General features: G+C 41.4%; 1 protein-coding gene across 3 annotated transcripts in view; it reads right to left on the reverse strand.

Moving 5' to 3' along the window:
- The window catches only part of LOC128741284 (mothers against decapentaplegic homolog 4), a 62,876-nt gene that overhangs the window by 31,413 nt on the left and 5,956 nt on the right, over positions 1-25,507 (reverse strand). The gene's annotated exons all lie outside the window — the stretch shown is intronic.

The following is a 25,507-nucleotide window of genomic DNA, read 5'->3' on the forward strand; positions in this document are numbered from 1 at the left end:
TTGCTACTGACACGGTAAATAGGTCTTGCATCTTATAAGAGTTCTTCAGGGGAACGTTCCAGATTCGCGAAGAGAAATAGATGAAAAAATCTATTAAAAATGTGTAAATACTTACAGAATGAGTAATAAAAAATTTGTTGACGCAGTTGCATTTTTATTAAATGCTAAACAAAGGCGAATAAAATTCGCCTTTTCATGTTGAGGCTTTTGGGACTCAGCCAAATAGTAGTTTGGCCTTTCATGATTCGGCCTTTCGTAATTCGGCCAAATAGGGTAAGGTGGGGCAAGACGGTTCACGGGGCAAGATAGGTCAGTTGCATTAACATGAAAGTTTTAGCTTAATCCAAGCCAACGATTCATATAAAGTTGGATTTCGAATTTGGCATGATTCGATTTTGCCGTGGTTCGATTTTGACAGCAAAAGTATTCATTTTTGGCAACGCATGATATTTCACTTCCAAAAATATGCTTAAATATCAATCAGTTTCCGCATACATACTTTAAATGACGAAAAAATGATGCCCTTAGTATGTTCATGAAAAAAAGTTATGTGGCTTCGAATAATATTTTTATTGCCGTAGGACTACGTCGTACCGCAGGGTGTCAATAATTTATTTGTACCGGACGGATAGCTCTTGTCGGACTTTTTAAACATAAAATGGTTGCAATCGTTGATTAAGGATATTTAGTCAACTTCTAATGCATTTACATTAATTTTTTTCAAATCGAAAAAGGGTCTCGATTTTGGCAACATAGGCGACACGCATTTATTGCCAAATTCGAAATCCTACTCTAGTACCTAATAAAGTAATGTTCTTGCGCTCCTATCATTTCTAAAACCACATAGGATAACAAAATTTGTCATATACTACAAAAGTTTTAAATAAACATGTATTTTATTCTACCAGCTCAATAGGGGCAAGATGGGTCACATTGAAAAAGACTTATGTGGCACCCTATGTTTGTCCATATATCTATATTTTTGAGTTTATTTATTGTTGTTATTAAATAAGTGACTAGTTTTTAGCTGACCCGGCATATATTTTATCCACAAAACAGTTAATGCGGCAAAAGGTTAGTTTTCCGACATTTCACTTTTTGTCTGATATAATTTTTATTTTGTTTCGTTTTATTTATTTTTGTCGCCAATTTTGAAATATATAAGCCGTTTTTCTGCAGTAACAATGAATAATTTTTGTTTCTGTAAAGGGTTTCGATAAAAAATGCGCTTTTTGTAAGGTGACCTATTTTACCCCGCATTTTATTTATTTATTTTATTTAGTTATTTATTCTACACAAATACATGACATAAGACAAAGTCTTTTTATGGCCATTCACGATAAGATCACGAAATATAATAATAACTAACAACACAATGACTAACTGAACTATACTAAAATAATTATTGGTTGAAAAATATCAAGCAGCCTCTCTTAAACATTACTTCCGAGCTCAACAGCTTCAATTCTGGAGGTAACATGTTCCAATACGCCACACACCTCACAAAGAAAGTTCCTCCGTATTTCGCTGTAGAATGAGACGGAATCACCAGGTTGTTGGTCCTTCGGCTTCGTGATAAAGTCAGCTTGTCAAAAAGATAATTCGGGGCACGACGATTTATGATTTTGTGCAGAAACAAGCATGCTCTCAAAGCATAGAAACATCGGAAAGGACGCCCCAAAAGCTGTTTCTGCAAATGACGTACCGACGTTCGGCGATTAATGTTGTACACGTATCTGGTGCAGTCGTTTAGGGCCACTTCCAATTTCGAAGCCATAGCAGCACTCATGTTTAAGAGTACAATATCACAAAAAATAAAATGTGGTAAAATTAAGGACTTGAAGAGTTGCAGCTTAGTATGTTCTGGTAAACACGAGGACGTCGTCCTTAAAGTACGAAGACAGGAGTAGATTTTACCGCATTTTATAGAGACTGCTCTATCCCACTCAAGATTATCTTGAAAACAAAGTCCAAGGTTGTTGGCTTCACTGCTTAGCTCGACACGGTGACCTTCAAGAGATATTCCTGGTAGTGTTGATACAGGTGTTTGCCTTGGTCCGAATAACATTGCTTTAGTTTTTGCAGGATTTAATTTTAAAGAATTTTTCCTCGCCCAATTTGCTAAGTGCAGTAGGTCCTGATTGGCAAGTTGAATCAATTCTTGTACAGCTACATCGGATCTGATGCATGTCAACTGAACATCATCTGCAAACATTTGCACACTGGTATGTCTAAGTACATTAGGTAGATCGTTAATGTAAATAGAGAAGAGCAGTGGACCAAGAACAGATCCCTGTGGTACACCCGACGACACGGCCAGCTTACACGAATTAGAGTTCCCGCAATACACTGCCTGGGTTCTTCCCATAAGATAGGATTCGATGAGCTTAGCAGCAGAATTCCGAAATTGAAAACGAGACGCCAATTTGTAACACAAATACCGATGTGATATAGTGTCGAAAGCTTTGGAGAAATCGAGCAACAGTAGAATCGCATTCTGCTTCTTGTCGACTACAGCAGCAATATCATCATATACCCTGGAAGAACTGTACCGTGCTAACGATAAACGGAGGTTCTACGAGAAGTTAAACCGCTCGCGCAAAGGCCATGTGCCGCAGGCCGATATGTGTCGAGACTCAGACGGTAATCTTCTCACGAACGAACGTGAGGTGATCGAGAGGTGGAAGCAGTATTATGACGAGCACCTTAACAGCGATGTAGCTGAACATGGAGGTGACGATATGGCAATAGATCTTGGAGCACGTGCAGAAGACGACAGAATACCAGCCCCTGACCTCCAGGAGGTAGCAGAAGAGATCGGTCGGCTGAAGAACAATAAAGCGGCTGGGGCTGATCAGCTACCCGGCGAGCTGCTGAAATACGGTGGTGACGCACTGGCTAGAGCGCTGCACTGGGTCATTGTCAAGATTTGGGAGGATGAGCTACTACCGGAGGAGTGGACGGAAGGCATCGTGTGTCCGATCTACAAAAAGGGCGACAAGTTGGATTGTTGCAATTACCGCGCAATCACACTGTTGAACGCCGCCTACAAGGTACTCTCCCAACTTTTATGTCGTCGACTATCACCATTTGCAAAGGAGTTCGTGGGGCAATATCAAGCGGGATTCATGGGTGCCCGTGCCACCACGGACCAGATTTTCGCGCTTCGGCAAGTGTTGCAGAAATGTCGCGAATACAACGTGCCCACGCATCATTTATTCATCGACTTCAAATCGGCGTACGACACGATCGATCGAGATCAGCTATGGCAGATTATGCACTACTACGGATTTCCGGATAAACTAACGCGATTGGTCAAGGCGACGATGGATCGAGTAATGTGTGTTGTTCGAGTATCAGGGGCAGTCTCGAGTCCCTTTGGATCTCGAAGAGGGTTACGGCAAGGTGATGGGCTTTCATGTTTGCTGTTTAACATCGCTTTGGAGGGTGTGATAAGAAGAGCGGGTATAGACACGAGTGGCACGATATTCACGAAGTTCGTCCAGCTTCTTGGTTTCGCTGACGACGTTGACATCATTACACGTACCTTTGAGAGGATGGCGGAAACGTACATCGGACTGAAAGCTGAAGCCAAACGGATAGGACTTGTCATTAATGTATCGAAAACAAAATACATGAAAGGAAGAGGTTCTAAAGAAGTGAATGCTGACCTCCCTCCCCGAATTCATTTAGACGGTGATGAAATCGAGGTGGTAGAAGAGTTCGTGTATCTGGGCTCACTGGTTACCGCAGACAACGACACCAGCAGAGAAATACAAAGACGCATTATGGCAGGAAATCGTGCCTACTTTGGACTCCGTAGGACGCTGCGATCGAACAAAATTCGCCACCGCACGAAGTTAACAATCTACAAGACGCTGATTAGACCGGTAGTCCTTTACGGCCATGAGACATGGACTATGCTCGTGGAGGACCAACGCGCCCTTAGTGTTTTCGAACGGAAGGTGTTGCGCACCATCTACGGCGGAGTGCAGATGGAAGACGGAACGTGGAGGAGGCGAATGAACCATGAATTGCATCAGCTGCTTAGGGAACCACCCATCGCTGCCACTGCAAAAATCGGTCGCCTGCGATGGGCTGGGCATGTCGTGAGGATGTCGGACGACTGCCCGGTTAAAAAAGTTCTCAATAACGATCCGACTGGAACGAGACGGCGGGGCGCGCAGCGAGCAAGATGGATCGATCAAGTGGAAGGCGACCTGCGGACCCTACGTAGACTACGTGGCTGGCGAATTGCGGCCATGGACCGAGTAGAATGGAGACGACTTCTTCGTACAGCAGAGGAAACCACGGCCTGGAGCTGATTAAGTAAGTAAGTAAGTATCATCATATACCCTCAAAAGGGCCGTGTTTTGACCTATCTTGCCCCTTACTTTTTGAAAGCTTAAAATGACATGTCTTTTAAATGTATTCACAAAAAATATATAATCCTCGAAAAATCGGACTTAATTTTTTCGGAAGAGATTATTCCATCATTTATTTCCATTTATTCCATCTAAATAAATGATAAGCTGCTTAAAATTGAATTCGTAGAAAAACGCATCGGGTACTTTCCTTAGGTGACCCGTCTTGCCCTACCTGACCCTACAATTTCGGCCTTTTGTGACAGTTGTTGAAATTCGGCCATTTGGATGTCGGCTGTTTGTGAGTATGAAATAGGGAAGGCAAAAGAGGAAGCGTCCAGCATAGCTCCATTTAGAGTGACTATATAGCTATATATAGTTTTAGCTCATGAAGCACCTCCACATGAAAGAGTATGAGAAACTTAGCATTCAACGCTTACGCCGCACACCCAGGCGTAAAAGAAACCGCCGCCGGTGCTGTGTGCAGATATTCTGCTACCCATACACTCGCGCACGCACATCCTCACATCGTCTTCCGGCATTGCTTATTCCCAAGTCAAAAATTCGTGGGGAATCAACTGCACGTGAGCCGTGAGGCTGGTGGCGGACTGGGATACAAATTTTGCATTACTTTTTTTTCTTCACCTTCGCCCTCGATTCTACTCACGAGCGGGAGTACGAGCCGTCGTGAGTAATCGTTATTAGCAGAATAGCGGGCAGAGCAGATTACCGGGCTGCAACGACGAACGACGAGCGACGACTGCAGCTTTTAGGTAAACACACAGTCGCAAAAAATTGTTGCAGTGCATGAAAAAATAAGAGCGGAAGTTTTATGAAGGGAAGGGATATGCTTATGCCGGTGTGTTTGTTAGAATGAGTACGCGTGGGTGAGAAAATTAGACCACACGAGTGTGGGCTTCGCAACACTGGTCCTGTCGCCCGGTTCTTTACTGTATACAACGGACCCCCGCTCGTTTGAAAGATTCCTCACGCAAACTAACGGGGTTAATTTTTAATTTGAGCAACCCTAAATATGCTGAAACTTGTATGAATTGGCCGCCCTGCTTTGTAAGCAGCGAATATTTTATTCTCAGGAAAGATTTCTATCATAATTGTTGGGAAACGGAATGTGATACACATTAAACACGTTAACCCTCTAACGGGCAACACCGTAAAAACGATGCGATCAAGCTAATGACTATTTTATCATGAAAGTACACAAAAAAACCTTTAGTTCTGATTTTCATGCAAAAATAATTATCTAGAGGAGCGCCAGGTAAGAAAAAGTCCAATTTCTCTTTTCCTTTTTTCATGCCTAACGCTCTGCCCAGATATTTTTTCAATTCAGATATATTACAAAATTAAAATAATGCATGAAATTTACTCATAGAATTTTTTTTAGGTCAATTATTTTGTTCTAGATGTCCTTTTCCTTCGAAAGTAAAACAGGGAATATTCGCGCATTAATTATTTTCGGAATTTTACGGAACTTTTATTTTTGAAAGATGATAACTTTTGAATGCATAGTCAGACTGTTATGATATTAGTACACTCAAGTACTTTTTTACACGGTTTTGTTTTTTGAATATTAAGAACGGGTAACTTAGGAACCATTAATTTATCTCTCAGTACATTTGGGAGTGGCTGGACATTCCTCACGTAGATTGCAAATAGTTCCTTAGTGGCACCGTTCTCGAGTAATCGAAAAAAACAAACCGTGTAAAAAAAGACCTGAGTGTATCAAAATGTCAAGAAATCTATTCTGAACACATTTTGCATATTGCCAATTAAAAACGAATTTTGTATACGGCTCTGGAGCTCCAAAAGCGAAGGCCGTCTACACGGTCTTTTTTTTGCTTTATTAGAGTTCTTTATGTCAACCGTATTAGTATACACTGTTGTCGGTTGGTTCTGGGCGAGTTCAGTTAGTGTTCGTGTATGTACTTATCACTAAGATTTTTAATCTATTTCCTACGTACTATACGATACTTATAGGGAATAAGGATGGAGATTATTCCAAATGGAAATGTTGAGTTGGAATTTATGCTGCTACTACGCCACCGAAAAAGTCCCACACCAGGTTGTGCATGGTTAAGAGAACCATTTCCTGTTCTCAACTCCTAAGAGCCCGTATTGATGGCAAGATTTACCGCGCTTACCTTCGCGTTACTTCTGGGGATGACTGTTTCTTAGGAGCGCCATGCGGACTAAATTAGGTTCTCGGCAAAGCATGTTAACAAGCCACCCCCTGACTAGCCATATTATCTGTGTACCGTATGGCCGTTACCCGTTAGAAAGTTAAATCCGTACAAACAAATCGCGTTTGCATTGTCTGCAAAAGCAAATGATGTCATGTTGAGAATGACATTTGAACCATTTTTAATTTGCACGTTGTGCAAACCAGCGGGGTTCAAATTAAAAAGTGTTCAGATTAAAAACGGTCAAACGAAAGGGGGTCCACGGTAACCTGCACTGCATTTCTTTTTATTGTTATCGCCATTGAGCAGGCTTCTGCCGTGCTCTGCAAAAAATCTCAAATCTCGGCGTTTTATTAGCAAAGCGCAGCCGATGCGACGAGTTTTGTTTTGCTTTTGCAGTGCTTTGCTGCTTTGCTCTGCCGCCGAGGGAGCATCAGTTTGGTTTTCTTCTTCTTTTTCTGCTGGAGCCCTACCAAATGCATGCTCTCAAGGTCACGGAGCAAATCGTTCCAGTCCATATAATTGCTTATCGCATATTCTTTTTGGGACACGGAGCGAATAGTCTCGTGTCTCCAGTGTGCGAAGAAAATATTAGCTCTGCTTGTCGTTGTGCTCCTTCTGCGCAAGATGAGTGGTCGTAAGAGAAAACAGTATTCAGGCATCGTTCGAAGGGAGAGGAAACGGTTGAACAGAAAACGAAAGCACTTGATCGTTGTGAGAAGCAGATCTCTGCCTCTGTATGTATAAGATGAGCAAGATGAAGCCTGCTATTGAGTGAGTGATATGGCTAAGACATATTGCGTTTCTCTGACCAACACACAACAAGAGAGACTTGCACAGTCATCGGGGTAATATAGAATTCAGCATCAAGGAAGGATAATGAGGGTCCTGAGGAATAAACCTTTGCTATAGTCACATGACCTACTGAGATTCGAACTGACGACGACTCGCTTGTCAAATTAGCCTCGGTAACCTTGCAGCTACGGAAATGAAATACAAACCGATTGACTAAATCTATTACAATTTGTTTTATCAAAATCAAAAGCGAACCTTACGCTTGCGTCCGTTAGATAGACTTTTACCGGACAGTGCGACTCTTGCTCACATAAGGGACCATTCAGATACTACGTGGACAGAAAAGTATCAATTTTTACATCGCCCCCTCCCCACAAGTGTGGACACTGCCTCAACCCTACCCGTCTATCCTGTTTGTCCACATGAACAATTTTTTCTTATCTAAAATTCAACAAACGTATATGCATGATGATAAATTTTGTTTTTAACTTGCGTTATACTGTAATGAACTAATAACGCTAACTTTCTCTTACCTTCACTTCGTACATGAAGCGACTTGTTTCATTTGTTGAAGAGAACGTTTTCAACAAGCTTCAGAAAATCAAGCACGATTTGTCGACGTTGACTACTTTATAATATACGATATATTACAGGAAATGTTACTGAAATTGAGTTCATTTGCATATGCATATGTGTGCTACTGAATGTTTTATGTTCAATAGAAAAGTAAGTACAAATAAAACTTTAAAACCGATTGTCATGATAAAGTAATGTTTTGAAACGCTGATTGAAGCTAGTTTTATAGCGAAGCGGTGTTGCTTCAGATGAAAACGAAACTTCCATTGCCTTATTGTTGGGCTACGATTTGCAATTGAAGGTGACGCTTTCGGGCCCTGGGGTTGCCAAGTCTGAAAATTACAGAAACCAGCCGGTGGGACCTGCCTTTCAAAAATCAAAAAAGCCGGGGGGGGGGGTTGCAGCATATTAGAAGGTTTGCCAGGATTGTGTAATGTGCGTTGGACAGTCGCCAGTAGTATGTAACCGGCATAGAGAGAAAGTAGGAGTCGGTTGACAGTTTCCCGTGTAAATTATTGAAGATAGCTAGTTGTTGAGTGACAACTACTTGCTTCTGACGCTAGTGGACAATACTGCAAAACTAGCTATCTTCAATGATCCACCGTTCAGGATTGCTAATAAATTTATCACAAAATCAGGCAAAAAATACAAATCCGGCTTTATACGTCGGAAAACCGGCCTGTTTGCCGGATTGACCGGCCACCGGCTTTGCAAGTGAAAAACCTGTTCCACCTTGACCTTTGCTTGAAGATTCATTTCCTTCAACAAGACCCTTATCCAATCAGAATATCTCAGCTTGGCCGGTGATTTTAACACGTCGCAAGACCGCTCTGCTTTGATTGCCAAAATTTAAAGGGGCAAGTCCTTTTAGAAATTATACGTTGTCTATAGATGTCCTTTTTGCAGCGAGCTACATTTGATTTAGAGGCAAAATACAATCTAGATTCTCTACAACCGCGATATATACGATAAATGAGCCACGCGTCTAGTGAATGTTCGTTGGTTTGAATCATGGTGAGTCTAGACTATACTCACCATGGTTTAAATATTCATGCGGTGTGACACCTTCTAAGGCTTTTGGCAATGTTTCTAATTTTCATAGCGATGATTGCTCACCGCCAGCTCATTATCAGCGATTTGAATTTTGACTATTGGTAACACTGTCTTATCCTATTCGCTCGCGAAGAATCGCCAACGCAAAAACTGGTGAGAAAAATATGAATGGAATACGCTCGCAAATACTCACTTGGTAACTCTTGTCTCACACTGATTGTTCATCGCTGTTAACAAATGGAGAATGTATTTTGTGATTACACGTAAACATGCCTATTTTTGGCAATAATACAAAAAATTCATTGCTCTATCTATACCTATAAAAAAGGATTTCTGTCTGTCTGTCCGTATGTTCCTTATAGAATCGAAAACTACTGAACCGATCGTAGTGAAAATTTTCATGCAGGGGTTTTTGGTACCAGGGAAGGTTCTTATGATGGTTAGAGATCCGTCACCCCACTAAGAGGGGAGGCTCCCATACAAATCTATATCTATAAAAATGGATTTCTGTTTGTCTGCCCGAATGTTCCTTATAGAATCGAAAACTACTGAGCCGATCGGCATGAAAATTTGCATATAGGGGGTTTTGGGGGCAGGGAAGGTTCCTATGATGGTTAGAGACGCCTCCCCCCACTGAGAGGGGACTCCCATACAAATGAAACACAAATTTCTGCATAACGCGAGAACTAATCAAGCAAATGGAACAAAATTTTATATGTGGGTGTTTTTGGAGACAAGAATTTTTTCTATGGTGAATTAAGACCCCTCCCTACTTTAGGAGGGGAGGCTCCCATACAAATGAAATACAAATTTCCTCATACCTCCAGAACTAATCAAGCAAATGGAACCAAATTTAGCATGTGGGTGTTTTTGTAGGCAATTTTTTTTTTTATGGTGAATTGAGACCCCTTCCCTCTTTAGGAGGGGAATAATAACCTCTCTCCCTTTTAAGAGGGGGGGCTTCCATACAAATGAAATACAAATTTCCTCATAACTCGAAAACTAATCAAGCAAATGGAACCAAATTTGACATGTGGGTGTTTTTGGAAACAAGAATTTTTTCTATGGTGAATTAAGACCCCTCCCTAACTCCGCCAGTGACGGACCTTCGCTGATGAACCGCCACGGGTGGCTCCCTAAAAAGAGTGAACAAGTGATGGGGAAATTGGATCGGGACCCGAGCTGTCTGTCACAAGCCAGGATAAAGGAGGAGTGTTGAGATTTGTCGCTCGGTCTGCAGCTCCGGATGGCTCCATGGTAAGTTTATGGTGGATCCATCCGGAACTGCACATCGAGTCTCTTCCGCGGCAAATCTTGTAAAAATCTTTTACTCTCAATGTAGCAAGTAGTCAAGGAGCATGCTACATTCTGAGCAAAGTGCGGAGGAGGACCCCAATCCTCGGTGTAACGCGACCCGTGCCTAGGGATGAATGCTTGGGGGGGTCTAATAAAGTTTCCCAAGGTCGAACGGAGCCTGCATGGTACCAGAGCACCCTGTGCAGTATATTGCTCCCTCTGTTCCAAGCTGGTAAAGAACCGTTGATTTTCTCCCCAGCAGAGTACAACCATCGCCATGGATAACCTTGAAACAATAATTGATGGGGCAACCAACGACCCCCAAGAGTTGGTGATAAACACCGGAGTAGGTGTAGAAGTGGCGCACGACGGTAGACCGGAAGTGCGCAGTCCGATCGGCACGGACAATACTGGCGAAGTAATGGATACAGGGATGGAAGAGGACTTTAACCTCGACAGCATGTCGCTGGAAGGAGAACTCTCGGCTTCATCTCTGATCCTGAATTCGCCATCAGGGAATGCGGAAAGCGACGCGGATAACCTTCCCGATCCGGTGACGCTACCTGAAGTCAAGGGGCAACCTGGGACTTCCGGAGTTGTAGCCAAGCGTCTCTCCAAAGCGCAACGGCGACGGCAGAAGTGGTATCGGAGCAAGGGCTACTCAAAGGACGAAGCGGAGGAACTTGCCCTTCTGCCGGCCGGCCAGCCTAGCCAGCGGGACCTTGTCGTTACCAAAAGGCAACGATCCGCTGATACGGCGTCGCCGAACATCAGCAGCAAAGGTCCCACTAAAAAGAGACCACGCAGTCGAGCCTGCGCGGGTCCTTCGGCACCAAAACCATCCTCGGGGTGCACCTACAGGGAAATGGTGGATGCTTTCAGTGTAGCCATAACTACGGCTGATTATCCCGTTTCCCTGCTCACTACGGATCAGCTCCAGACTGTCCGCGCCGTTCTTCTGGATCAAATAGCTGACCAGGAGACTCCAGCCATTAGACCCAAGTTCAGGAGCTGCCAGTTCAAGAACGGCTACTTGATACTGGCTTGCTCTGACCAGAACACGGTCAAATGGCTGGAGCAAACGGCATCTACTCTCGTCCCGTGGGAAGGAGCACAACTACGGGCCTACGACACGAAGGACCTGCCGAAGGCTCACACCTTCATAGGGTACTTCCAGGACAGTGTCGGTACCACGGACGAGAAAATCCTGAGATTCCTCCAGAATCAGAACGACGGCTTTTCAACGCAAGCGTGGCAGATACGCCGTCGCATTGTGCGTGGAAATACCGTGGAACTGTTAATGGAGGTTGACCAAAAGTCGGCAAGTCAGATCACTGAGCAGCGCTTTACGCTAAATTTTATGTTTGGCAAAGCACGCATGCGACAGGTTGGTAGAGGTCTGATCAACACAGGCGCAACAGTCTCTGCTGCAAAGTCGAGGAAGGTACGAGCGGAACTCCCTTCTGGGAGCGCCCCGCCACCACCAAGACAATGCAATCCTGCAACGTTGAGGGTGGAAAGTGCGGAACTTCCCACTGGAAGTGCCCCGCCGCCACCTAAACAATGCAATCCTGCGAAGACTAGGCGAGCGCCGCGAAAACCTCGCAAGAGGCGTACGCAGCAATCACCAGTCGATAGCAGACCTCAGAGGCTCAATCCGCCGTTAAGTGCGGGTCGGACATCTGTGGCCTGTCGCCTGCGGCAACCGAAGCCTGCCGGTGTGAGCGACCCAGCCGCTCAACTCAGCGAAAACGCTGCTGGTACCCGTTCGCCAAGGCTCGATCCAGTACTGGATCAAGCTGAAAACGGCAATCCTGCCTCCAAATGAGCAGCTTTCGCTGCATTCAGGTGAACCTCCACCATGCCAAGGGCGCGTCTAGTGTCCTATGCCGGAGGTTCACCAAAGAGCAGCTGAGTGCTGCTCTGATCCAGGAGCCATGGATCAACGATACCACGATCCTCGGTCTATCCGGCGCTAATGGTAAGTTGATCTATTGTAATACACAGTCCAAGCCTAGGACTGCCATTCTGTTAAATAAGAGAATAACATTTTCTCCAATTACAGAATTCATCCAACGCGACGTCGTTGCCATTACGGTGGTAGTCCCGACGACTAGAGGGAAGCAGGAGATAGTCGTTGCGTCCGCCTACTTTCCAGGGGACAAGGACGAAATACCACCGCCCGAGGTTGCTGAACTTGTGCGGTACTGCAGAGCAGTCAACAAGCCGTACGTGATAGGCTGCGACGCAAATGCGCACCACACGATATGGGGCAGCTCGGACACAAACAACAGGGGTGAGTACCTACTTGAATATCTTACTTCTAACGATGTCAATGTAATCAATGTAGGGAATGACCCCACCTTTATAAACGCTATCAGACAAGAGGTCCTAGACCTTACTCTATGTAGCGCCTCTATAGCTGAGAAAGTCAAAAATTGGCATGTCTCTGATGAAACTTGGTTCATCAGACCACAGACATATCATTTTCGACATCGAGGCTAATCCTCTAAAGAGAGAACAATTCAGGAATCCGAGGAAAACCAATTGGAGTTCCTTTAGGGATCATCTGATTGCCTCACGTAATTCCTGTCACAATAATATACGAACTCCAGTTGAGCTGGATATCGCCGCTAATGACCTGCAATGTAGGATCACAGACGCGTATAACACAAACTGTCCCGTAAACACGCGAACAGTTTGCCGTGATGTGCCCTGGTGGAATGAGACGCTTAGCAATCTCCATCGGAAGGCAAGGCGTCTGTTCAACAGGGCCAAAATCACGTCTAACTGGGAAGACTACAGAGCTTCCCTCACCAAATACAACGCTGAGCTACGCAAAGCCAAAAGGAAATCTCGAGTTAAATTTTGCGAAAGCATTCAAACTCTGCCAGAGGCTACGCGTCTGCAGAAAGCGATGTCCAAGGACCATTGCAATGGTCTAGGGCAATTGAAAAAAGAGGATGGGAGTCTCACTGTTACCACCAGGGAAACTCTGGAAGTTCTGATGAACACGCACTTCCCTGGTTCGACAGTGACCACTGGGCAAAACATAGGTGGGCAACAGTGGAATGGGTCATTACACAATGTGCCAAATGATTCGGTTCTACTTGCACGCCGATTGTTTACGGAGGCCTCGATCAATTGGGCACTCAGCTCTTTTGAACCAATGAAATCTCCAGGTCCGGATGGTATTCTACCCATTTTCTTACAAAAAACGGACGGTGTTATAATGTCCGAGCTCATCAACCTCTTTCGAGCCAGTTTCATTTTGGGGTATATCCCAGAGAATTGGCGGAAAGTAAGGGTTGTGTTCATACCTAAGGCTGGCAAAAAAGACAAAACCATGCCTAAGGCTTTCAGACCGATAAGTCTGACTTCAACGCTTCTTAAGCTGATGGAGAAAATCACGGATAACTATATCCGCAATGAGTTTTTAAAAAACTCTCCGTTACATGTAAATCAACATGCATACCAACACGGTAAATCTACGGAAACCGCACTGCACTGCTTAGTGACGTTAATTGAGAAATCGCTCAAATATCAAGAGACGGCACTTTGTGCTTTTCTTGATATTGAAGGCGCTTTCGATAACACGTCCTTTGCGTCAACTAATACGGCTCTCTGTCAAAAGAGAATCGACCACACTACAATGAGCTGGATTCAAGCAATGCTCTCGAGCAGACAAATTACAGCATCATTGGGAGATACGTCGGTCACGATTTCGGTGATCAAAGGATGTCCACAGGGAGGAGTTCTCTCCCCCCTGCTCTGGTCACTGGTGGCCGACGCACTCCTTCACAAGCTGTCACAGCTTGGTTATGAGACCATTGCTTACGCCGACGACGTTGTACTTATCGTCAGAGGAAAGTTTGACGCAGTACTGTCAAGTCGCTTGCAAGGAGCTCTAAACACCACCATGTTATGGCGCTCACAAGAGGGACTTAATGTAAATCCCACCAAAACAGTCGTTATACCATTCACTAGGCGAAGGAAACATACTATTACTCCGCCTATACTGAATGGTGTCAGACTGGGCTTCAGTAATGAAGTCAAACACCTCGGAATAATTCTCGATAAAAAACTGAACTGGGCTGCCCACCTAGATTATGCTGTTAAGAAAGCAACTTCGGCTATCTGGGCATGCAGGTCACTGTTTGGCAAAACCTGGGGATTGAAACCTCAACTAGCCTTCTGGTCATATACTACTATTGCACGGCCTAGGATAACCTATGCTGCAGTCGTATGGTGGCCAAAGGTGAATGAGGTGACAGCCCAAGCCAAACTAAACAAAGTTCAGCGCCTGGCCTGTCTTACAGTTACCAGTGCCATGCGTACAACACCTACTGCAGCCATGGAGGCAATGCTATGCTTACTGCCTTTGCATCTTCATGTGAAGAAGGAAGCAGAGCTCGGCGCACTACGGTTGCAAAGGAGTAAAACCATACTCGAAGGTGACCAAATCGGTCATCTTCGCATACTTCGGGAATTCAATCTGACACCCTTAGTAACTTCAGTCTCTGACTGCATGGAAGCCAGGCCCAATATGGACGTTCCATATGAGGTGATTGAAACAGATCGCTCAATGTGGAATAATGGAGGGCCAGATCTTCCATCTGGAACTATCTGTTTTTTTACAGATGGTTCAAAAATGGGGGCCTGCACAGGCTCCGGAGTCTACGGACCCGGCATCAGGGAAACTATCTCATTAGGAAAGTGGCCCACCGTTTTTCAAGCAGAAGTATATGCCATATACATCTGTGCGACAATATGCTTGAAACGAAAGTACAGGCATGCGAAAATCGGTATCTTCACGGACAGCCAAGCAGCACTACTGGCTCTCAAGTCCGCCAAATGCGTGTCCAAATTAGTTTGGGAGTGCAGCACAGCATTGAGGGAACTCTCCCGCCAAAACAAAGTTTTATTACTTTGGGTGCCCGGTCACTGCGGAATCGAGGGCAATGAATTTGCTGACAACCTAGCAAGACAAGGATCAGCTCAGCAATTTATTGGTCCTGAACCGTTTCTGGGCACCTCCACATCCGCCGTGAAAGGCGAACTGATGACATGGGAACAGTGTTACCAGGTCGATGGCCCATTTTCCCGCTGCCCAGAGATTAATTTCCCGCTGAAATCCCGCTGTCTACAGTTTATTTCCTGCTGGAAATCCCTCTGAATCAATATTATTCTTTCGTTTCTGGTGCAGAATAAAAATTAAAAAATATTTATTTCAGTAAGGCTTGCATTTGAAATTAAGATGATCTGCTGACATTGAGAGGTTGCAATTAAATGAATATTATGCAAATTTGCTGCATTCATGTTGACGAAGTTTTTGGCTTCAGGAAACAGAAAAAGAAATACTTTGTTATCCCTCATATAATGACAGTTTGCTACGAAATTTCGCAAGCATTTTAAGATTAAGGAGTCTAAGAACACATGCAAAAATGTCGAAAGAAGCTTTTAGCACAAATTCTATGATAAAAATCATGCAAAATTTCTGCAACGCTGGCAAATGGTTATGGTTTTTGGTGACAAAGGAAAATATGTTTCAATCTTTATAAGCACCTAAAAATCAAAAATATCTGCAAAGCGCATTGGCTTTTTGTTCTCGCTGATATTTTGTTTTAGCTAAATGTACCGATTGGTTTTGGTTTTGTTATCATACAAATGCTGCGGTATATAGCAAACTACGATGTATATAGTATAGATACATAAGTGCTGTTTTGTGTCCAACTCATGAATCAGTTGGATTTTGCATTTGGCAATGAATTAATTTGTGGAAAAATTAGGAATACGCAAAACGAACCGGTTTGGTGGTCTTCTTGTTCAGTTAGTTCTAATGAGTATTTGTCAGAACTCATCCCATTCTAAGCAAAAACCACGGAGTTTTATAATCAATAGAATATACTGAACCATTTGTCAATGCATGAGCAGACATTGGAATGTAAGTAACCGAAGTATTTTGCTGTCAACCTCTTTTTCAGCAGTCTTCTTGCTTACCAAATACCGCTAAATCGGCATCCCGCTAAAATCCCGCTGAGTTATTTAAGCAAACCGCTAGATTCCCGCTAGCCGCTGTTTGGCCATTATGTCCCGCTGTCCGACTTGAAATACCGCTAAATCTAGCGGGAAAACCGCAGATCTGGCATCGCTGCATGGGAAAAGCTAGAAATAGCATCCCGTTGGAATCAAACACAGGGTTGTAGACAAGCTAAACAGTTTATCTACCCAAACCCTGCAGTAGCTAAAAAACTACTCCATTTAACTCGTAGTGAACTACGCACGATCACGGGACTCCTAACAGGACACAGCCCCGCTCTTTATCATTTAAAGAATATCGGCAAGGTATCATCTGACACCTGCCGCTTTTGTAACTCTGAACCTGAAAGTTCAGCGCATCTGCTCTAGGATTGGGCGACACCGTATCGATACCCGCGATATCGATACTCGAAGGCCGATATTTCGATATATTTCATCGATACTTACGACGTCGATATTATGCTAAATCGATAATTTCATCCCGATACTGTTCTGATAAAGCGGGATATGCAGCTGAAAAAATATAGACTAAAACTAGGTCAGGAAATGCTCAAAAAAACAAAATTTTTAGGATTTTTCTCGCACTGTTTTCTTTTCGGGTAGCTTCTAAGCTTAATTCTCAAATTTACTATATTAGAAATGACCTCGACACAGCCGTTTTTATGTTAGACGACTTGAAACGAGCCGAACTGTGTCGATTTCGGTACAAGTGCCGAACTGCAAGATTTGTTAAATTCGTTATAATCTTATCGATCTGGCAACCGTGCTGTGCAATGTGCTGAGTGCCCGACCCCTTGGAATTGACTCTTATGCAAAACCTTGAACAATGTCACTTACGTGTTTAACGCTTATTGAACAGTAAGTGCGTACGATATGCGATTTTCAGCAATTCAAAACTGACCAGAGAGCACATAGAGTAGTATTGGGCGTTGAAGGCATAAAGATTTTCCAGTTTTTTACGCGCCATAATAGCGGTGAAAGTGGCAGAGGTGGGACAAAGATCGAGCAGAGCTAGAACCGGAAAGGAGCAACTCCCGCCGGAACTCTGCAGGAATGGCCAAGAACCGCCAGCAACGACACATCACTGGATGGTTTCAGGGGTTTGGGAGAGAGCTGCCGGATGAGTGGATTGAGGGTGTGGTTTGTCCCATCTACAGAAAGGGGGATCGGATAGATTGCTGCAATTACCGCAGCATAACGCTGGTCAAAGTCACCAACAGATTTTGTTACGTCGTCTATCCCCGGTGGCTGGAGTGTTCGTAGGGTAGTACCAGGTTGGCTTTTGAAGGCCCGTGCTAATACGGATCAAATTTTTACTCTTCGGCATGTCATCTAGATGTGTCGGGAGTACAACCCATCATATTTTTGTGGATTCCGGGGCAGCATACGATTCAGTCGGGTGTGAACAGCTGTGGTGCGGTTTTCCGTACAAAGCGACGTGTCCGAAATAGAGTTGTACTGGAGCGAGTGATGTGTTGCGTGCGTGTTTTGGGGGCCCTCTCTTTGCTCAACATGTTTTTTATTGATTAATTTTTATGAATCCCTTTTTTTGAGTAGCATTTCCTAATCCCAGAATGCCGCCTTAAATAGTATCGATAAATCTAATATCGATGCTTCACGAGCGATATATCGACGGTATCGATAAAGCGGCGGATTTGATATTGATATTCAATTATCGATACTTTTGGGAATTTTGCCCAATCCTAATCTGCTCTGCTATTGCGGAGTTCTTGCATTATCAAGGCACAACTTCTTAGGAAGTTTCCTTCTTACTCCATATCAGGTATGGAGCCTAAATCCCAAAACGGTCATTGGCTTTATAAACCATGTAGTACCGAATTGGGGCACAGGATTACAACTATTCCGCTCAACTCCATCAATGGGTATGAGCGATCCGTAAACTGTGTACAGCAATCGGGGCCTGCCACAAAAGACGATCATTAAGACTGTCGCAGTGGCCTTTTAACCCAATGCCCTTCTGGCATACAAAAAAAAAGACCCCTCCCCACTTTAGGAGGGGGGGCTCCTATACAAATGAAATACAAATTTCCTCATAACTCGAGAACTAATTAATCAAATGGAACCATATTTGGCATGTGGATGTTTTTGGAGGTATGAATTTTTTCTATGTTGAATTAGGACCCCTTACTTTTTTAAGAGGGGGGGCTCCCATACAAATGAAATACAAATTTCCTCATAACTCTAGATGTAATCAAGCAAATGGAATCAAATTTGGCATGTGGGGGGTTTTGGAGGCAGGATTTTTTTTAATGATGGTTTGATACCCCTCACCCCTGTGGTAGGGGGATAAGGACTCTCATACAAATAAAACAGAAATTTTTGCGTAACTCAAAAACTAATCAAACTCAAGAAATTTTAGACTCATAAAACATTAATCAATAACAAGACCACCAAAAACTATCAATAGTAACATTAGATAATTCAGCGCGAGTCGGCCATAGGCCGCGAGTGTTGCCGGCGACCTGCCATCGGAAGTGCCGGCCACTGCGGGGAGCAGCCCCCCTAGAGATCACCTCTATGTAGGTTTATTTATTTTCCTAGATCTACTGGCCTCTATTACTTTCCTTCAGTTGGGTCACCCCTGCGAAATGGTACTTTCTACGAAAAGATATTTCGTGAAATGGTACATCCCGCGTAAGGTTTTTCGCGAAATGGTATTCTGCGAAACTCTATATTCCGAGTTATGGTCAACCGAGAATTGGTGTTCCGCAAAATGGTATTCGGCGAAATGGTTCGTAATGATGGCGAATATTTAAATGCTATCCGCTTTATTTTATCATGCTGAGCGATGTGGGGAGTTGTTTTCTACTTTACTGTGAGGAAAATTTGTATATTAAAGCACCCATGAACTCCTCAGAAACTTGCAAAACTCGAGATTGTGACAAAGGTCATCCGAGATTCACGATTTATGTACAGCATAGTTTAATTTGTGGCAATACGAAGTTTGTCGGGTCAGCTAGTCAAATATAAAATGTTATTCGATTCACATATGGTCGGTGTTCAATCAAACCGAACCTAGTCGCAAAATTTAAAAAAAATGAGTCAATGGCAGCAAACGATCAAAAATTTTCTAACCTACATTTTACTCTAATCAGACTGCAAAAATGTTGCAAAAATCCAGAGTTAAGAGATGATATCGAACGATTGATAGGTATAAACCATACATAGCAGCAAACTTTGAACGCGTTTTTCTCGAAATCAGCGTTTTGTCACTTGATTCGGCCTGACTTAACCCTCGCTGTCCCATGGTAGCACAGGTGCTCCATGACTTCTGATACTAAAATTGACCGATAAATTTTTTAAGGAATTTAAATATGGATATTTTGATTACATCACGTTGTAAAAACAATGTTTTATAACATTACAAAAACTTGTTTTAAGCCAACGTAAGAACCGATAACTCAATATTTAGTGAATGGGGCACAACACTAATGTTTTATAAGCTGAATAGTTGTGTTTAATGAATTGCTTATTAATAGCTTTTTCAAATGATCAAAAACTACAGGCCGGACTCGATTATGCGAGTTTTTAGACTCGATTACTCGGGTGAAGAAAAATTTTTTTTTCAATGATTTTATTTTATACCTTGATGTTATAGTTTTCATGCTACATGATGATTCCAACTTGACAAGTGTTGATTCACCTCCCTAAAGCTACAAAATTCCTTTCTTATATCCCTTTTATCGGGGAACAAACCAAAAATAAATCCTGCGATGATGGAATCAATTTTTTTACTTAAAAATCATCATCATCATCATCATCATCATCATCATCATCATCATCATCATCATCATCATCATCATCATCATCATCATCATCATCATCGTAATCATCGGTAAAACTTTTTTATGACTTTAGGGCAGGGCTTGTTCGTTCACTTTGACTCAATTTTGATTCATTTGACAGTACCGTCTCAGCCGAGCAAAATTTGACAAATTGTATATGGATAATTGTATATATTTGTAGAAATAGTTACAATCTTCAAGTTTGCTGAATAAAGTTTTGCTGTGTATGTTGTAGTTATGATGCTACAATGCTAGTATGTCACTAATAACTAAATGAACATTCATTTAGTCACTAATAAGGTACTAGCATTGTAGCACGGTAAATACAAAAGATATAGTAAAACTTTTTTCAGCAAAATTGTAGATAATAACCGGTTCTACAAATGTCTTATATATAACTTTGTCAAATTTTGCTCGACTGAGACGGTACTATCAAATGAATCAACATTGAGTCGAAGTGAACGAACAAGCCCTGCTTTAGGGGAAATTGATCAATAAAAAACAATTATAATACCTAAATATTGAAAAACATAACATAAAAAAAAATATTGTACCAAAAAAAATCATCTGACTTTTAGGAAGATAGATCAATAATAAATAAAACATTTCTGATACCTAAAAGTCATAAAACTTGACACACCAAAAAAAATGTACCAAAAATGATTACAGTAATGACCCGATTTTGTCACCCCCATGATGAATTCAGGGATGACAAAAACGGGACAGTGACAAAATCGGGTATTTGTTCAATTGTTATTTTTTTGCAGATAACTTAGAACGAACTACATATATTTCATTCTGATCACTTTTAAGACATTTCGCACTTCCATCCTCTCTGTGGACATTTGTCACCTGTTCACAGCACAGGTCCCACAGGTATAAAAACACGCGTTTTTTAATTGCGCCGAAATGGTTGATTATATTGGTTAACTACGTTCAGAGAGATTTCACAGCATAAAAAGCTCTTTCTTATGGTATGAACGCTTCTTTGATTAACCCCCCTAAAAGTAAGATAGAAAATTTATTTTTCAAGCAGTAAGAGATAGAGCAAAACAATGTTCTACAAAATTTTTGAGAAGATTATTATAAAGAACTTTACCAAAGAAAGTGATCTTCTAGCTATTATAGTTGTGGAGATAAGAAACAACTTTTGTAAAAACTCCACGATAATCAACACAGTTATTTTCAGTGTTTTAACACATTTGACATGTTTGAAAATGATTTTCAAACTAAGCTTTTGATAAATCAAAAGCGTGACAAAATCGGGTAAAAAACGTGACAAAATCGGGGGTGACAAAATCGGGTCAAAAACGTGACAAAATCGGGGAGTGACAAAATCGGGGAGTGACAAAATCGGGGAGTGACAAAATCGGGTTACCACTGTATTCGATTATCTGAGTGATTCGATTATCCGGGATGAAAATAAAATTGATCACCCGGATAATCGAGCCCAGGCTGTACTACCAAAACACCCCTGGGACAGAGAGGGTTAACACCGACCATATGTCAGACCGTAACAATTGACAAAAATCTAATTTCAAGAAAAACGAAATCAAAGTTTGTAATCTGTGTTGTTTAAATTTATCAAGCGTTCGAAATCATTTCATATGTCTGGCTATTTGTAACGTTTGTGTAATTTGATTCGTTTGGAGAGTTATTGATCGTTTGTTGTCATTAACCCACTCTGTCCCATGGTAGCACAGGTGCTCCATGACTTCTGATACTAAAATTGACCGATAAAACTTTTAAGGCATTTAAATATGGATATTTTGATTTCATCACGTAGTAAAAACAATCTATATATTATTTTTATATTATAAGAGCCTTGTCTGTAGCCAAAACGAGGGGCGCGATATGTATTTTCGTGGTAATAATCGCCCACATAAGCAAAGACTCAAACCAATCATACCAGACTGCATTCAAGACGAGCAAAAGTAACGTAGTTGCACCTCATAGAATTACATAGCGTACCTCCAATTTGCTCTCAATACGACGCGAGGCAACGCGCGCGGGTTGTAGCTAGTGTTTTATAAGCTGTATAATTGTGTTTAATGAATTGCTTATCAATAGCTTTTTCATATGATCAAAAACTGTATACTACCAAAACACCCCTGGGACAGAGAGGGTTAAAGCATTTTTTTAAATTTTTCGACTAGATCCGGTCTGACTTAACACCGACCATATGATAATTATGAAGTCGTCAACATATACGTCAACGACCATATGCGTCTTTCCAACAAGAAATTTGCAATTATGCGCTGCGGTATTGATTATGCGCTCTGGTAATTTTCGGTTCATATGTTAACGTCAATGTATGCGTCAGAAGATGAAAATGAAACTTTATTTGAGCTTAAAATTAGTTCGAAAAAAGACACTGAGGAAGCCTACAAGTCGTAGGTGAAATACGTATCTGTCGTGAATAAAATATACCTACATAGTAGAATTAAATTGGATAAGTTCTCTTCTTTTTACCTTTGTTATACTATAACAAAGGTTTAGGAATTGGTCGAAAAACACGAAATTGATCCGAGGCCCGGAGGGCCGAGTCACATATACCAATCGACAGGGTTCGACGAACTGAGCAATGTCTGTGTGTGTGTGTGTGTGTATGTGTGTATGTATGTGCGGGGCGCAGCTTTTCTATCGCCTGTTTCTCGAAGATGGCTGAACGGAGTTGTACGCTATTACTTTTGTTTGAAAGGTATTATTGCCTAGTATATCACTATTGAATTGTTTCATGGTCCGACTTTTCGTTTGAAAGTTATAAGCAAAAATGTGAAAACTACGTGACACGACTTTCTCCGGAACCAAATGACCGATTTCAACGATCTTAGTATCGAATTAAAGCTCTTGTTAAGGCTAAATTTTTCGGATAAATTTTATTGAAAACAAACGAGTAGTTTAAAAGTTATGCTTAAAAAATCTGTTTTGACAAGGCAATAATTATCGCCTGTTTCTTAGAGATGGCTAAACCGATTCAGGCGCTTTTAGTCTCATTTGAAAGGTAACATAGCCTAATAGATCACTATTGATTTGTTTTTTGATTGGACGTTTAATTTGAAAGTTATGAGCAATTGAAAACAACACATTAAAATTTACAATAATTTATAACGATTTCATCTAAGATAGTTTATCTAGTTTGAATTATTTTGGCATCAAATTAGAGGTTTTAATGCTGCAAATATATCTGCAAAATTTCAGAAGAATCGGTTTTGCCGATCAAAAGATATTAACCCTCCAACACTCGCGCCAACTTTTGTAATACGGTTACTCGCGCGCACAATGGCCCAAAGCCAAAAAGACATGCGCACTAGAGTTTTGACTGAGAAAACTTGGTTTTAGGTTTATGAAACCTTCGGAAGAATTTCTTGAAATTGAAAGTTCTATCATCTGGTGCAATTTAAATTTTGATTAATCCCCCTAAAAGTGAAATAAAAAAATTATTTTCCTTCAGTTTCCAAATAACACATTGATGTGTTCTGCAAAGTTTTAGAACATATTATTACAAGAAATTTTGTTGAATACAGTAACCTTCTATCTATTCAGCGAAAATAGAAAAATCTTATTCATTGTATATGAATTTGTAAAATCAGGTTTTTCTATTTTAGCTCTTCTTGTAATTGTTGTATGACTTTTTCGTGTATTACAAAATTGTATAAATAGTAAACATACACAACTTTGATGAATATAGTATACCTCTATGTTTGTTTGTTTAGGTACTGTAAAACTTTGATTAAAAAAATGCCTTAATTTTGACCCCGAATGACTCGACTACCAACAGATACATTTACATTTTATATTTGCTGATAGTTTTGCTGCATACAGATACCATTTTTCCATATGAAAAAACGAGAGAAAATTTCAGGGCCAATCGCGGTACACCTCACATGCTGATTGCTTCGTTTCTGTGATGTCAGTTTATGCTGATCTATTTTCCCACAATTTAAAGTATTAATACATTGAATAATTATGACGTTTTGCTCATAACAAGTGAATTGAAGAATATACGTTAGTTGAACAGCGATTTGTAACTTTATAACAATATGGCATTCAAAAACCTACACGTGTTGTACAAAATGCAACAACGTGAGTAACCGTAGGTGAATAAAAATTGATGAAATTTATTCAATTAAACTTGTATGTTAAAGAATAATATTTTCTCTTACAACTTGCTTTTACTTGCACTTACTCAAATTAGTAACTACCAACTTACCCTTACTCAGTAATTTCATGAAAAAAAGGATCAAAATTTACAGGTGCTGCTATTGTGTTCAAATTTTGTAAACTTATTTATTCAATTTCCAAAAATTTTATGAAAACCAACGCACTACGCAACGTTAACCAATGAATGAATTATGTTCCGAAGACGTGTTGATTTCTATCTCGAAGAGCAAGTAAGACCGTATAACAAAGGTTCCTTTCACCACTAGGTGGATTAAATCGGGTTTTTAATTTTAGGTTTCGTATTCTACTAAGACGCTCCAAAAACTTCAGTTTATTTGAGCTGACAAACAAATACTGATCAATAATTTAGTGATAATTTGACATGATTAATTCAGCAGCCGCAATTAAAATTTCTATTTTTTGACTCGTCTATATGGACATTTTCTATACCCCCTCCCCCACCATTTCGTGGTCAAGCGTGGACATTTCCATACCCCTTCAAACTATCCACATGATGTATGGATGACTCCTAACAGATTGTCTTGAACAGAAACCGAAATCAAAAAATGTAACTCTCTTTATCTCCCACCCGGAGAACGCCCCCTAAGGCTGATCCATCTAGCCCTTGATCTAGCCCATACGATGAGGTAAAGTGGAACAAGACGAACCACCTAAGGAAAACTTCCGATGCGTTTCTCTAAGCATGCATTACCCACTTATTATTTATTTAGATACCGCCATCCGGGGTGACATTGGGCCACGGGGGTGAGATTGTGCCAAAAACTGAAAATGTTTCTTTAAGAAAATATATTAAAACCATGAAAATTGGGGACTCAAATTTAAAATGATTTGAAACATAACATATAATTTAATAACTTGGAAAGGAACACAGATAATATTAACGAACGATTTGGCGTAAATAGTGTTTCAAAGTTCAGGGTCAAAAATACTCGAAAAAAACGTTACCAAAAAATGTCCCATATAAACAAACCCAAATATGAAATCGCATCAACTTGCTATTCTGAATGTATATAAAGTATTCATTTATAATGTAGTGAAAGGTTATTATGCGTTAGTTGGCTTTTGTTTACGAAAAAAACATTTTCCTATGTTATGCACTTTCCGCGCTTCACTGGGGCGAGATTGTGCCAAGCTATAATGAGCCACCCAGTGTATGGAATTCATACGCACAACAAAAATACGCCGGCGTACACTA

This window comes from Sabethes cyaneus, chromosome 3, assembly GCF_943734655.1.
Source record: "Sabethes cyaneus chromosome 3, idSabCyanKW18_F2, whole genome shotgun sequence".
In the NCBI taxonomy this organism is placed as follows: Eukaryota; Metazoa; Arthropoda; class Insecta; order Diptera; family Culicidae; genus Sabethes; species Sabethes cyaneus.